Raw genomic sequence first — 16615 nt, 5'->3', positions numbered from 1 at the left:
AAATTATCTGAAATCTGTCTTCAAATGTTATAGATATCCGGAGCCAAAATTTTACCAGAATAACAAAAACAATTAAGAAAAACTGAATTGCAAACAATTTGCTGACGTTTCGTCCGGGACGTCTCAAAAAATGTAAAACAATCCGATGAACACGAGTTACGAAAAACGAAACTATGACAATATGGAAATTTATGAAAAAAAACAAGGAATACTGAATAAGGTTCAGTTCCATAAAGCATATGGAGTTGACCATATTTGTAGAACGGTCTTAAAAACTTGCGAACTCCTACAATATAACTGCTTCAAAGTCACTGCCAAGCTGCGTTGAACAAATGGTTTTTTCATCTTCTTCGAAAAAGAGCAAAGTAATCCTAGTTTTCAAAATCAAAAATCGAGCACCGAATGAGAACTACAGACCAACCAGCTGACTTTGCTTTGTCTCGAATGTTTAGGAGAAGTTAATTTTTAATTAAATTTAAAATATAGTTTAGCCATCGCTCAATAACACCCAACATGGTTGTAGGAGACACAGTTCTTTAGTGAACCAGCTACTGTTTTCACCTGAGCTGCTCTACGAAAATCTCGATGGAAAAGAAACTGAATTATTTGAGCTCTTGTTAAATTTTCAAGAAAGCCTTTCACGTTGTGCCACACAAAAAACTACCCGCAAAAATTGAAGGGATGCAAATCAGATTAACGTTGACTGCGTGAGAAAAATTGCATGCTACCTCCTTGAAAAGAAACAATATGTTAAAAAAAGGAAATTTAAATGCAAATTGGTCCCAGTATCCAGTGGTGTCCCGGAATGATCATTATTAAGTCCTCTTTTTTTATAAGTGCATGATCTACCGGAACGATTGAGAGTGTGCCAAGCTTTAGGATATGCTGATGGCTTTAGATTAGTAACTACACAACCGGCAAATATCTAATCGGATCCTGAAACCTTAGAGTATTTGTGCTAAGGAACCGATATGAAACTGAATGAAAACGAACGCTATATTTTACCAAAAAACAACAAAAAAACAGCGAGCAATTTTTTGAACTAAGTTGCAAATTCTTCGAGAGCAAAAATGATGAGAAAGAATTGGGCGTGATGATGCCTAGCATTATCGCCGAGAAAGGATCTAGCCAAAATAATTGTTAAAAATTTCTACTTTCTTAATGGTAATGTTTCTCTTTTAGCGAACTCCAGAACAAAAATATTGCTGATGTGGGATATGTATTAACAGTAAAATGTGACGCCTCAATGACTTGTTTAGTAAATAGAACCGAATTCAAAGAAATGGAACGTATCAAAAAGAACATAGCCACTGTTTGAATTTTATGTATTTGGGAAGTTAACTACAAAAAGAGGCTATCGGAACTCAAGCTTCTATTTTTGACTTATTAATTTGAACGTCATGATCTACTAACGTTTATAACCTTACTGCAGTTTCTAACTAATTTGTATAACATTACAACAACAAATTGCCAAATATGTTAAACGAAAGTGCCTTGAATACACGACAAATGACCTCATAGCACTTGATAAATATCGCAAGCATTCCGATGAGCACTCCAGCGTCATATTCTGCAAATTTCTAATTTTTTGTCAGGAATTGCTCAAATATTGACTGAAGGGACATTGACAAACAGTTCTTAAGAAAAGTTCACTAGAATTACTTCAAAAATGATACTCAGGGGTCAACTCCTGTTCCTGGACACTGGTCTGCAAATGTGGCAACTGCAACACAATACAGAAAGTGATACAATCTACCCCTCAATGTTGGGTGCAAACCCTTTTGAGAACAAAACAGAAGCCTAAACTCTCTCTCTCTTTCTCTCTATCAGTACAAGGAACTAAAAAAAATCACTAAACAAATCATGCGAAGGATTAATTGAACTGATTATATTGTTTTCACAAGATACAATCTGGAGTTTTTTGAATTGCTCTTGAGTTAAGCCCTGCCCTTTGTAATTTTTCCTAAGCGGCCATGTTCTGTCTCTCGATGGCCAGTTGATCACTGCGGTCAGACAAAAAACTTTTAGACTGATTTCTTATTAGCTGGCGACGCTGTCAAAAATGTATTAAAAAACTGGGAGTTGAAGCACACATGCAAATGGTGAGAGAAATTCAGGCATGTTTATTGCGCAAGTGAAGAAAAATACAGTTTATAGTTACTGTTTTGTAGCCATTACACTGAAAAGTACTCTTGATTACTTTGTGTATTGAAAAAGTTTATCTGGTGCGCAAAAGACACGAGGAGTAATTTAAAGCTCGAAATGCTGGACGATAAGGTAAAACGAGGATTCAGCCCAGGCGCCTCCTCAACTTCAAAACTAATAATTGTATTACTGCATTGATCAGAAGTTCGACTGAAGTAAAAAAAAACATAAAAAAATGATCAAAAGAGAAAACGAATAAAAATTGGGAAAAAACTGCTCTAAAAATTAAATTGCTCCAGATTTCATTCCTTCTGTCAGAAATTTCTAAGTCTTCTTAGTTCGATCACATTTCGTTGAACTCTTGATTAATCCAGTATTGCATGACTTTTCCAATTGTTAGTACAAGATTTTCAGCTTAAAATGTTTCTTTTTTTTTCAAAGATAGATTGGATTGTAAAACGTTTTTTTATATCCTGATCCATTTTTGTTTTGTACAATTTGAATCAACGTTTTGTTCAAATATCTACGACGATTTTTCTAAGGAGACGGTGGCAGCAAATTTATTGTCAATTCTCTTACATGTTCTTGGGGAGTGTTAGAATATCGATCAAACTATATTCTTGAACCTAGTGAGAATTAGAAAGAAAGTTTAACTTACCAGATTACAATGACAAGAGCAAATTGATGTTAATAGAACTTACAAAAATGAATAGTCAAGAAATGGTGCTTAGTATTAATATTTAGTTCAAATTGGTGAATCTAGATAACTAATATTAGAGTGAGATTATTTGATGTAAAATCTTCCCAGCATGTATTGATTGATTATGATATAACCGTAAGTGTGAACGAATTCTTAGAAAAGTGTAAATGCTTACCATCTATGGTACCCTCTTCGACTGATATCTATGAAATTTGCAGAAGCAAACCATATTTGGTAACCCATGCAACCCCCACTGTAAATCATGGTGCTAAGATTAGTTCTGTATCTTGACTTTCGCGCACTGATAATGGGTATATATACAGCTGATTTTTGAGGCTTTTTTCATCCCCAAAATCAAATCACCATCTTGATCTAAAGATCTAAAAATCAGATCTCTCATGTATATCTTTAAATTCTACTGTGAAGTATCGTTCTGGTTATTCTCTCATTTTGAGAAATTATTTTTTCTACTTAGTTAAAAACGCTTCTTATTTCGCTTGCGATAACCCATAACCCAACAGGTTATGGGTCCCGCAATGTTCTAAGTCGTAAAACTATTTTCTAAAACAAAACTTATTTGTTGTTGACAGTCATAATCTTTTTCTGCTTAGTGCCTTTTCTTTTCACAACTGGTTTGCCTGCTCAAACTACGATGGATCAACAGACAGTGAAGCTGCTGACCAACACAGGAAAGGCACAGAACTTTCCAATCTGGAGCACAAGATTTGTGGCAATGATGCAGACGAAGGGACTCTACAAATCACTACTTGGGACAGAGGAGCAACCCAATGAGCCTGCACCACTAGCCAATGGGGCGAGCAATGATGAAAAGAATAACCACAAGGTGCTGAAGGATGCATATGAGAAGGAAGTTGAAGACATCAAAGAGAAACGGAACAATGTGTGGTGCCACGTGTCACTGACGCTAGATGCAACAGCCCTCATGCTGATGAGACATGACTGTGTGGGATATGACGGCATCGGAGATGGAGCAAAGGCTTGGAAGCTTTTTCAAGAGAGATTTCAGAGTGTGGAGACGCCTACAGTGATGACTTTGGTGGCACAGCTTGCTCGACTGCAGACCGAGGATACTGAGGATTTGGATAGCCTCTTCATCGGAGGACAGGAGTTTCTCACAAGGCTACAAGATGCAGGGGAAAGGGTCTCAGAGACCCTCTTCAACGCCTTGGTCCTCAATGGTCTGCCAAGGAGGTATGGAAGTTTTGTTATACAGGAAAGCTTTAACCCGGCAACGAACTTCACAGAGTTGAGGAAAAGGCTGCAGAACTTCCATGAGAGCAGAACACAGAGGCACAAGGGACAAAGTGGTTCAGTGGCACTGGCAGTGAAGCATGACTTCGAGAAGGGTACCAGGAAAGGAAACTGTTTTGTGTGGGATCCCTGGACACTTTGACAAGGACTGCAGGAAGAAGGAGACAGCACAATGCAGCAAGTGTGGTGAGAAAGGTCACCTTGACAGGGCATGCAAGAGACAAATAGATGGAGGCAAACACGAGTCATTGGCAAGGGGTCCAACATTGGCTTCACCATACGAAGAATACTGGGCAGCTCTTACCCAGCAGAACACAGCAGGCATGCTAGTTGACAGTGGTTGTACAGATCACATAGTGACGAACATCGATGCTTTCCTGGAGTTTGTGCCCACTCAATCAGTGGTCAGAAATCCCAACAGAGAAACTTCCAGAGTGGTGGAAAGATGCTGTGTGAGGATCAGCATACCCTGAAACAAAGGGGAATTCCAATGCGAACTCAAAAATGTTTTGTGTGTGCCGGACTATTCTTCAAACCTCCTATCAGTCTCAAGATGCACGGAGTGGGGACACAGCTTCACTTTCGAGATAGGAAACAGCTGCATGAAACTCCAGAAGGGAACTCGGGTAAAACTAACACGCAAAAATAATTTGTTTTACTTACCCTGCAGCGTTCTTAAATTCAAGATGAGTTTCAACAGCGTGAAACTTGACAATGCAAGGAAGTGGCACAGACGATTGGGTCTTTTGAATCAAGCCGATGTGGTCAAGAATGCACCCGACACAGTGGGGGAACTCGATGATGTATGCAATATGTGAGCATTGGCCAAGATCACAAAGACTCCAGTACCTAGAGTGTCAGAGACCCAAGCAGAAGAGAAGCTGGAGAGTGTGTTCACAGACGTGATGGGACCTTTCAGAGTAGAGTCACCGTCAGGGTTCCGGTTCTGAATTGTGTTTGCAGACCAGTACACAAAGTTTTGGTTTGTGGACTTGCTTAAGGCAAAGAGTGAAGCACTGGCCAGCCTGAAGAAGTTTGTTCTCAGTGTGGGGACGCCCAAAAAGCTGAGACAAGACAATGAGAAGGATTTTCTCTCACAGGAGTTCAACGTGTACTGTTTAGATGCAGTCATTCTACAGCAGAAGACCGTACCAGAGACGCCACGACAGAATGGTTTAGCTGAGAGCTGCAACAGGACACTGCTGGAGATGGCAAGATGCTTGCTCAATCACTCGGGTCTTCCCAAGATAATGTGGGGAGCAGCAATTCTCCATGCAACAAGGATCAAGCACTTGGTTGTGAGACGAGGAGAAGAAAAATACCCAGCAGAGCTGATGCGACGTATAAAACCTACGCTTTCAATTAGTAAACTATCTATTTTTGGTTGCACAGCCTTCATGAGGAAGCGGGACAGAGATGTCAGCAAACTTGAACCGAAGGCGCTGGAAGGAAAGTTTGTGGGTTACACTGAAGGAGACAGGCGATACCTGGTGTACGTACCCAACACACGCAAGGTTGTGGCAGTCCGAGATGTGATCATCAAGGAGTCCGAAGTGGGCTCAATCCCTGACAACACAGAGACGCCCGACCTACTAGATGAGGGGTCACAGCAATTGGGAATCTGGCACCCAGATGATGGTCATCAAGACGATGGCAACAAGTAGGAGCAGGGCACATCTTCTGCAATAAAGGAGGAGTGGCATGACGCAGAGAGCGTGAACACTCAAGAAACGACATTGAGACGAGATGCCTCAGATGTTGAGGAAGCAGCACTGGATGACGATTCTACTGCAACAAGAGGGAGTCTCAGAGACTCGGAGTTGCTGGAAGACAGTGGAACGAAGGACTCCTCACAGACAGTTGGCTTCTTTGAAGAGGCACTGGAGCAAGCGGACAGGGCAGAGCCCAGACTAGGGACGCGAGCAAGGAATGTTCCGCAATTTTTTGGAGAAGTCAGGACCCATTTCGCTGTGACTGAGGGTGACTATGTGGAACCCAGAACAGTCTACGAAGCCAAGCAAATTTACGATTGGGACCAGTGGCACGGGGCAAAGAAGGACGAGGTCAAGGCACTCCAAGACAACGAGACTTGGAACCTAGTGAGACCACCCATAGACAGGGACGTCATACCGGGCAAATGGATCTACAAAGTGAAATCGGGACCCAGTGGTCAAGTGAACAAATACAAAGCGCGCTATGTGTCAAAAGGCTTCAAACAGATGGAAGGCCTGGACTACTTTGAGACTTTTGCGCTTTCCTGTAAGCCAGAGACATTCAGGATTCTACTTCAACTATCAGCGAAGTAGGGACATGTGATGCACCAGTTTGATGTCTAGACGGTTTTCCTGCACTCACCAATATAGGAGGAAGTGTACCTGGAACAGCCACAAGAGTTTGTAAAACAAGGATCAGATGAGGAGAAGTTAGTATGCCGACTGAATAAAACAATTTATGGTTTGAAACAGGCAGCTAACAACTGGTATAAGGAACTGGAAAACTTCATACTGAGACAAGGGTTCACCAGAAGCAGGAATAACCATTGCTTGTTCGCAAGATCAGAGACAGAGGGTCAACCGTTCATCTTAGTTGGGGTTGGCGACATCATAGTGGCATCAAGAAGCATAACAGTGATCTCCGATGTCAAAAAGGCACTCGAAACAATTTTTCACATGGAAGACAGAGGGAGATTACACTGGTTTCTGGGTCTAAGAATCAGACGAGAAGAGGGCAAAGTCACAGTCGACCAAGAACGCTACATAAAAGCAATGCTTGAGTGGTTTCAAACGGATCAATCCAAACCCTCAAGAACTCCAGCTGATTTGAATTTGAAATTTCAGACAGCACAGAACGGAGACGAAGAAGTGGACCAGAGGATCTACAGAAGCTTGGTTGGATCACTTCTGTATCTGGCCAAACAGACGAATCCAGACATCATGTTCACAGTCAACATTCTGTCCAGACACATGAATGCACCTACCAATCGACATTGGATATGCGGAAAAAGACTTCTGCGATATCTTCAAGGTTCAAAAGGTTTTAAACTTACTTACACAAAAGAGCCTAGTTATGATTTAGTGGGGGAAAGTGATGCATACTGATCTGGTGACGTGACCGACAGAAAATCAATGACGGGCTACTACTTCAAACTCAACGGACGTAGTGCAGCACTCAGCTGGGGAGTCAAGAAGTAGGCCACACTTGATCTTTCTTCATCAAAATCAGAATATCAGGGCATGGCAGCAGGTCAAGAAGCATTGTATCTGAAACAACTTCTGGAGGTTTTTGGCATCCAACAGAAACATCCAATAGCAATTGGATAGGACAACCCAACCAGAGTTGCATCAAATTGTGCCAAAACCCTGTCATGCACAAGAGGAACAAACACATTGAGACAAAATTTCACTTCATTCGGGACAAGACGGAAGATGGGACTATTTCAATTCCTTACCTTCCTACTGACAAAATGGCTGCCGACATTTTCACGAAATCTTTACCAGTATCTAGATTACACTGGTTTCGGCGTCAAAGAATCAAACGAGAAGAGGGCAAAGTCACAGTCGACAAAGAACGCTACATAGAAACAAGGCTTGAGCGGTTTCAAATGGATCAATCCAAACACTCAAGAACTCCAGTCAATTTGAATTTGAAATTTCAGACAGCACAGAACAGAGACGAAGAAGTGGACCAGAAGATCTACAGAAGCTTGGTTGGATCACTTCTGTATCTGGCCAAACAGACGAGGCCAGACTTCATGTTCACAGTCAACATTCTGTCCAGACACATGAATACACCTACCAATCAACATTGGATGTGCGGAAAAAGACTTCTGCGATATCTTCAAGGTTCAAAAGGTTTTAAACTTACTTACACAAAAGAGCCTAGTTATGATTTAGTGGGGGAAAGTGATGCATACTGATCTGGTGACGTGACCGACAGAAAATCAATGACGGGCTACTACTTCAAACTCAACGGACGTAGTGCAGCACTCAGCTGGGGAGTCAAGAAGCAGGCCACAGTTGCTCTTTCTTCGTCAGAAGCAGAATATCAGGGCATGGCAGCAGCAGTTCAAGAAGCATTGTTTCTGAAACAACATCTCGAGGATTTTGGCATCCAACAGAAACATCCAATAGAAATTGTAGAGGACACCCAGAGTTGCATCAAATTGTGCCAAAACCCAGTCATGCACAATAGGAGCAAACACATTGAGAAAAAATGTCACTTTATTCGGTACAAGACGGAAGATGGGACTATTTCAATTCATTACGTTCCTACTGACAAAATGGCAGCCGACATCTTCACGAAATCTTTACCCTTATCGAAGGTGGAAACTTTCAGAATTGTTTTGATGGGAATATTCTCTACGCAATCAGCTCAAGTCTGAGTGGGGGTGTTAGAATATCGATCAAACTATAGTCTTAAACTTTGTGAGAATTCGAAGGAAAGTTTAACTTACCAGATTACAATGACAAGAGCAAACACATGTTGATCACAGAAATTATATAAATGAATCGTCAAGAAATGGTGCTTAGAATCAATATTATAGATTCAAATTGGTGAATCTAGATAACTAATATTAGAGTGAGATTATTTGATGTAAAATCTTCCCAACATGTATTGAATGATTATGATATCACCGGAAATGTGAAAGAATTCTTAGAAAAGTGAAAATGCATACCATCTATGGTACCCCCTGCGACTAATTTCCGGGAAATTTACAGAAGAAAACCATATTGGGTAACCCTTGCGACCCCCACTGTATATCATGGTGATAAGATTAGTTTTGTATCTTGACTTTCGCGCACTGATAGTGGGTATATATACAGCTGATTCTTGAGCTTTTTTTCATCCCCAAAATCAAATCACCATCTTGATCTAATAATCAGATCTCTCCTGTAAATCTCTAAATTCTACTGTAAAATCTCATTCTGGTCATTCTCTCATTTTCAGAAATTAGTTTTTCTACTTAATTAAAAACGCTTCTTATTCCGCTTGCGAAAACCCATAACCCAACAGGGAGGCAGAAGTAATGGCTATATCATAAAGTCAATGACCACAATTTTATATTTTGGTTTATAAAGTGAAGTTGTATGAGGAATATAGTTAGAGTTTCATCTGAAAATATATTTTAACTCAGGGCCAGCTTTATATTTCATTTTGCCACCTTCCAGTTTTAAAACCTGATTACAAATATTTTGTTACCAAATTACTTTTCAAATTGATTGGACGAAGTTTTGTCGTATTGGTCCTCTTACATGTGGAAGATTAGCGTATCATTATCTTTTTTTGATTCGTCAGATGACCTCTGTGGTTTTGGCTCCTTGTATACAGCCCTGACTTCATCTTCGATTGGTCTACTATTTCCCTATTGAATTCGAGCGTCAATACATAGGCGCTTTAGAGATGGAGGTGATCAAGATAATTCAAAATGATACCCGGGTCGAGGTTTTTGGTAAATTTTTGTAAGAAATGCGGTGAATGCGGTGAAAATAAATAATTCACCGCATTTCACCGCATTTCTTACAAAAATTCACCGCAAAATTCACCGCATTTCTTACGAAAATTCACCGCATCGACTTTTGTGGCAAAATAATGTAAATGCGGTGAACGCGGCGAATGCGGTGAAAAAAAATAATTCACCACATTTCACCGCATTTCTTGCAAAATTTCACCGTGAAATTCATCGCATTTCTTACAAAAATTCACCGCATATGATTTCCAAAGTTTACTCAATCTGATTTAAATTCACAAGAAATTTCAAAGATGTAAGTGACAGGTGGCGCAGTTGACTAAAGAAGTGGAAGGCATGCAGAAGGTCAGAGGTTCGAACCCGTGTGGGGACGATCCTTTTTTGTAAGAGTACTGAGAAAGCGGTGAAAATAAATAATTCACCGCGATTCACCGCATTCACCGCAAAAAGATGTAAGAAATACGCGGTGAAAATTATTTTTTTTTCACCGCATTTCACCGCATTTCTTACGAAAATTCACCGCCAAACCTCGACCCGGGTAGTAAGATCTTTTGGCAATGAATAAGTGGACAAAATTGATAGTGCAGATATTTACATTCACTGAGTTTGGACATTTTGTAATTTACACTTTGTAGTTCACAAGCAAAGTTTTTTCGGTTGGTTACGTTTGATACCAAAAATACCAACCGCTTTTTGTTCGGTCTGCAGGAATAAACCTGCTGTTTAAAAACCAGAAGACAAAGTTTATGGTATTTCTCTCAACACTACCAAAGTTCTCTTACGTTTAAAAACGACGATGTTTTCCAAAATATATAAGTTGACGCAAAACATGTCGGATTGTTTGGATTTGAACTCTTTCTATATCCGTGACAATTAATCGACTTAATTTAGATGAGACATAGTTTGAAATATCTGGTTGATATCTGAATTCGATAATTGATTTCGAAATTAAGCGTAACAGTAAAGTTTGGTTGGTAGAGTTTGATTGTTGGTCATCAGATTAAACGATTGCTGCAACAGCTAATGAGAGTTTTTTAATAGCCAAATTTGCAAATCTTGTTATGAAGCTGATGAATTGATTTGTGCTTATGAAATTTTTTTGGAACGGAATGATGGAATAAGCTGTGAAAAATTCTTTTGAGTTCGACTGGAGTTAAAAAAAGCTCAGCCAATTAGCCTTATAAGTTATGAGTAAAACTCATGAGCTCACTAAATGTTAGAATATTCATCAAACTATAGTCTTAAACTTAAGGAGAATTAGAAAAAAAGTTTAACTTACCAGATTAGAAAGACAAAAGCAAATTGATTTTAATCAGAGAATTTATATATATTAATCGTCAAGAAATGGTGCTTAGAATCAATATTCGGTTCAAATTGGTGAATCTAGATAACTAATATTAGAGTGAAATTATTTGATTTAAAATCTTCCCAGCATGTATTATATGATTATGATATCTCCGGAGATGTGAATGAATTCTTAGAAAAGTGCAAATGCGTTTCATTTATGGTTCCCTTTGCGACTGATTCGCAGAAGCAAACCATACTGGGTAACCTATGCGACCCCCACTATAATATATGGTGGTAAGATTAGTTTTGTATCTTGACTTTCTCGCACTGACAATGGTTATATATACAGCTGATTTTTGGGTCTTTTTTCACCCCCAAAACCAAATCACCATCTTAATCTATTAATCAGATCTCTCCTGTAAATCTCTCAATTATACTCTAAAATATCATTCTTGTTTTTCTCTCTTTTTGAGAAAATTAATTTTTCTACTTGGTTTAAAACGCTTTTTATTCCGCTTGCGAAAACCCATAACCCAACTGGTTATGGGCCCAGCAATTTTCTAAGTCTTAAAACTAATTTCTAAAACAAAACTAAGTTGCTGACAAACATAATCCTTTCCTGTGGAGTACCTTCTCTTTTCACAACTGTTTTGCCTGCTCAAACTACGATGGATCAACAGACAGTGAAGCTGCTGACCTACACAGGAAAGGCACAGAACTTTCCAATCTGGAGCACAAGATTTGTGGCAATGATGCAGACGAAGGGACTCTACAAATCACTACTTGGGACAGAGGAGCAACCCAATGAGCCTGCACCACTAGCCAATGGGGCGAGCAATGATGAAAAGAATAACCACAAGGTGCTGAAGGATGCATATGAGAAGGAAGTTGCAGACATCAAGGAGAAACGGAACAATATGTGGTGCCATCTGGCACTGACTCTAGATGCAACAACCCTCATGCTGATTAGACATGATTGTGTGGGAGATGACGGCATCAGAGATGGAGCAAAGGCTTGGAAGCTTTTGCGAGAGAGATTTCAGAGTGTGGACGCCGACAGTGGTGACTTTGGTGTCACAGCTTGCTCGACTGCAGCTCTAGGATGCTGAGGATTTGGATTGCTTCTTCATCAGAGGAAAGGAGTTGCTCACAAGGCTACAAGAAGCAGGGGAAGCAGTCTCAGAGACCCTCATCAACGCCTTGGTCCTCAATGGTCTGCCAATGAGGTATGAAATTTTTGTTATACAGGAAAGCTTTAACCCGGAAACGAACTTCACAGAGTTGAAGACAAGGCTGCAGAACTTCCATGAGAGCACAGCACAGAGGCACAAGGGACAAAGTGGTCCAGTGGCACTGGCAGTGAAGCGCTACTTCAAAAATGGACCCAAGAAAGGAAACTGCTTTGTGTTTTGGATCGCTGGACACTTTGCCAAGGACTGCAGGAGGAAGGAGACAGCACAATGCAGCAAGTGTGGTGAGAAAGGTCACCTTGACAGGGCATGCAAGAGACAAAGAGATGGAGGCAAACATGAGTCAGTGGCAATGGTTCTAACATTGGCTTCACCAGACGAGGAATACTGGGCAGCTCTTACCCATTGGAAGCCAGCAGGCATGCTAGTGGACAGTGGTTGTACAGATCACAGAGTGACGAACATCGATGCGTTCCTGGACTTTGTGCCCATTCAATCAGTGGTCAGAAATCCCAACAGAGAGGCCTCCAGAGTGGTGGAAAGATGCTGTGTGAGGATCAGCATACCCTCAAACAAAGGGAATTCCAATGCCAACTCAAAAATGTTTTGTGTGTGCCGGACTATTCTTCAAACCTCCTATCAGTTTCAAGATGCACGGAGTGGGGACACAGCTTCACTTTCGAGAAAAGAAACAGCTGCAAGAAACTACAGAAAGGAACTCGGGTAAAACTAACACATGAAAATAATTTGTTTTACTTACCCTGCAGCGTTCGAAAATTCAAGATGAGTTCCAACAGCGTGAAACTTGACAATGCAGGGAAGTGGCACAGACGATTGGGTCATTTGAATCAAGCGGATGTGATCAAGAATGCACCCGACACAGTGGGGGAACTCGATGATGTATGCAATATGTGCGCATTGGCCAAGATCACAAAGACTCCAGTACCAAGAGTGTCAGAGACCCAAGCAGAAGAGAAGCTGGAGAATGTGTTCACAGACGTGATGGGACTTTTCAGAGTAGAGTCACTGTCAGGGTTCCGGTCCTGCATTGTGTTTGCATACCAGTACACACAATTTGTGTTTGTGGACTTGCTTAAGGCAAAGAGTGACCTGAAGAAATTTGTTCTCAGTGTGGGGACGCCCAAGAAGCTGAGGCAAGACATTGCGAAGGAGTTTCTCTAAGAGCAGTTCAAGACATACTGCTTAGATGCAGGCTTTATAAAGGAGAAGACCATACCAGAGAGGCCACAACAGAATGGGTTAGCTGAAAAGTGCAACAGGACACTGCTGCAGATGGCAAGATGTTTGCTCATTGAATCAGGACTTCCCAAGATGATGTGGGGAGCAGCAATTCTTCACGCAACAAAGATCAGGAACTTGGTTGTGAGACAAGGAGAAAAGAATTCCCAGCAGAGCTGATGCGATGTATATATTCTGAGCTTTCAATTAGTAAATTATCTATTTTTGGTTGCACAGTCTTCATGAGGAAGCGGGACAGAGATGTCATTAAACTTGAACCCAAGGCACTGGAAGGAAAGTTTGTGGGTGACACTGAAGGAGACAACGGACTGGTGTACGTACCCAACACAAGCATGGTTTAGGCAGTTCGAGATGTGATCATCAAGGAGTCCGAAGTGGGCTCAATCCCTGACAACACAGAGACGCCCGACCTGGGGTCGCAGCAATTGGGGATCTGGCACCTAGATGATGGTCATCAAGACGATGGCAACAGAGAGGAGCATGGCAAATATACTGCAACAAAAGAAGAATAGCATGACGCAGAGAGTGTCAACACTCAAGAAACGACATTGAGACGAGATGCCTCAGATGTTGAGGAAGCAGCACTGGATGAAGAATCTACTGCAACAAGAGGGAGTCTCAGAGACTCTGATTCACTGGAAGACAGTGAAACGGAGGACTTCTCACAGACAGTTGGCTTCTTTGAAGAGGCACTGGAGCAAGCGGAGCCCAGACGAAGGACACAAGCAAGGAATGATCTGCAATTTTTTGGAGAAGTCAGGACCCATCTTGCTGTGACTGAGGGTAACTATGTGGAAACCACAGCAGTCTACAAAACCAAGCAAGCTGACGAATGGGACCAGTGGTACGGGGCAATGAATGACGAGGTCAAGGTACTCCAAGACAAGGAGACTTGGGACATAGTGAGACCACCCACAGACAGGGACGTCATACCGGGCAAATGGGTCTACAAAGGGAAATTGGGACCCAGTGGTCACGTCGACAAATACAAAGCACGCTATGTGGCAAAAGGTTTCAAACAGTTCAAACAAGTGGAAAGACTGGACTACTTTGAGACTTTTGCGCCTACCTGTAAGCCAGAGACATTCAGGATTCTACTTCAGCTATCAGCGAAGCAGGGCTATGTGATGCACCAATTTGATGTCAAGACTGCTTTCCTGCACTCACCAATCGAGGAAGAAGTGTATCTGGAACAGCCACCGGAGTTTGTAAAACGCGGATCAGAGGGGGAGAAGTTAATTTGTTGACTAAATAAATCAATTTATGGTTTGAAACAGGCTGCTAACAATTGGAACAAAGAGTTGGCAAAATTCCTTCTGAGACAAGGGTTCACCAGAAGCAGGAACGATCACTGCTTGTTCGCACGGTCAGAGGGAGTGGATCACACCTTCATCTTGTTCTGGGTTGACGACATCATAGAAGCATCAAGAAGTATGACAGTGATCTCCGATGTCAAGAAGGCACTAGAGGCGACATTTCACATGGAAGACAGAGGGAGACCACACTGGTTTCTGGGCCCTAGAATCAGACAAGAAGATGGCAAAGTCACGGTCGACCAAGGATGCTACATAGAAACAATGCTTGAGCTGTTTCAAATGGATCAATGCGAACCCTCAACAACTGCAGCTGATTTGAATTTGAAACTTCAAAGATCACAGAACGGAGACGAAGAAGTTGACCAGAGGATCTACAGAAGCTTGATTTGATCACCTCTTTATCCGGCCAAACAGACGAGGCCAGACACCATGTTCACAGTCAACATTCTGTCCAGGCACAAGAACGCACCTACCAATCAACACTGGCTACGCGGTAAACGACTTCTGCGATATCTTCAAGGTTATAAATGTTTAAAACTTACTTACACAAAAGAAGCTAGTTGTGATTTAGTGGGGGAAAGTGATGCATACTGATCTGGTGACGTGACCGACAGAAAATCAACGACGGGCTACTTCTTCAAGCTCAACGGACGTGTCGCAGCACTCAGCTGGGGAGTCAAGAAGCAGGCCACAGTTGCTCTTTCTTCATCAAAATCAGAATATCAGGGCATGGCAGCAGTTCAAGAAGCATTGTATCTGAAACAACTTCTGGAGGATTTTGGCATCCAACAGAAACATCCAATAGCAATTGGAGAGGACAACCCAACCAGAGTTGCATCAAATTGTGCCAAAACCCAGTCATGCACAAGAGGAGCAATCACATTGAGACAAAATTTCACTTCATTCGGGACAAGACGGAGGATGGGACTATTTCATTTCATTACGTTCCTAAAGACAAAATGGCAGCAGACATCTTCACAAAGTCCTTACCCGTTCCGAAAATTGAAGCATTCAGAGCAGTTTTGATGGAAACAGACTCTACTCAGTCAGCTCAAATCTGGGTGAGGGTGTTAGAATATGGATCAAACTATAGTCTTATTTTTAGTGAGAATTAGCAAGAAAGTTTTACTTACCAGATTAGAAACACAAAAGCAAATTGATTTTAATCAGAGAATTTATATAAATGAATCGTCAAGAAATGGTGCTTAGAATCAATATTCGGTTCAAATTGGTGAATTTAGATAACTATTATTAGAGTGAGATTATTTGATGTAAAATCTTCCCAGCATGTATTAAATGATTATGACATCTCCGGAAGTGTGAATGAATTCTTAGAAAAGCGCAAATGCATTTCATTTATGGTTCCCTTTGCGACTGCTTTGCAGAAGCAAACCATGTTGGGTAACCTATGCGACCCCCACTATAATACATGGTGCTAAGATTAGTTTTGCATCTTGACTTTCTCGCACTGATTATGGTTATATATACAGCTGATTTTTGAGTCCTTTTTTTCATCCCCAAAATCAAATCACCATCTTGATCTAATAATCAGATCTCTCCTGTAAATCTCTAAATTCTACTGTAAAATATCATTCTTGTTATTCTCTCATTTTTTGAGAAAATTAATTTTTCTACTTAGTTAAAAACGCTTTTTATTCCCCCATTACCCCCGATTGTCCCCAAAACTACCCCTTGATCTTACATCTTTTTGTAGGGTAATTTTGGGGGGTGTAATCTGATAATTCTCCCCCCTTACAGCATATTACCCTCCTTACCCCTTAATTTACATCGTTTTACGCCACTAATATTATCCCCCTTAATCATTTTTTTAGAGGGTAATGTAGGTGAACATTACCTCCTTTCTCCATTACCCTTTATCTTAGATCGTTTTACCACCCTAAAATTATTTTTCTAACCTTACATCTTTTTGGAGGGCAATTTTGGGAGTAAAACATAACAATAACCCCTAACTTGAACC

The 16615-nt window shown here is 41.0% G+C and overlaps 1 protein-coding gene across 1 annotated transcript in view; it reads left to right on the top strand.

The window, feature by feature from the left end:
* The first annotated feature begins 2289 nt into the window (after positions 1-2289).
* The window catches only part of LOC142356404 (uncharacterized), a 272147-nt gene continuing 257821 nt past the window's right edge, over positions 2290-16615 (top strand). The window contains exon 1 of the mRNA XM_075408335.1: positions 2290-2293. The gene's annotated coding sequence lies outside the window, so the exon portion shown is untranslated. The remainder of the gene's footprint in view (positions 2294-16615) is intronic.

The sequence above is a fragment of the Convolutriloba macropyga genome, chromosome 2 (genome assembly GCF_964194025.1).
Source record: "Convolutriloba macropyga chromosome 2, txConMacr16.3, whole genome shotgun sequence".
Taxonomy (NCBI): domain Eukaryota; kingdom Metazoa; phylum Xenacoelomorpha; order Acoela; family Convolutidae; genus Convolutriloba; species Convolutriloba macropyga.
The sequence above is the reverse complement of the archived record's forward strand: the minus strand, read 5'-3'. Positions and strand labels throughout refer to the sequence as shown.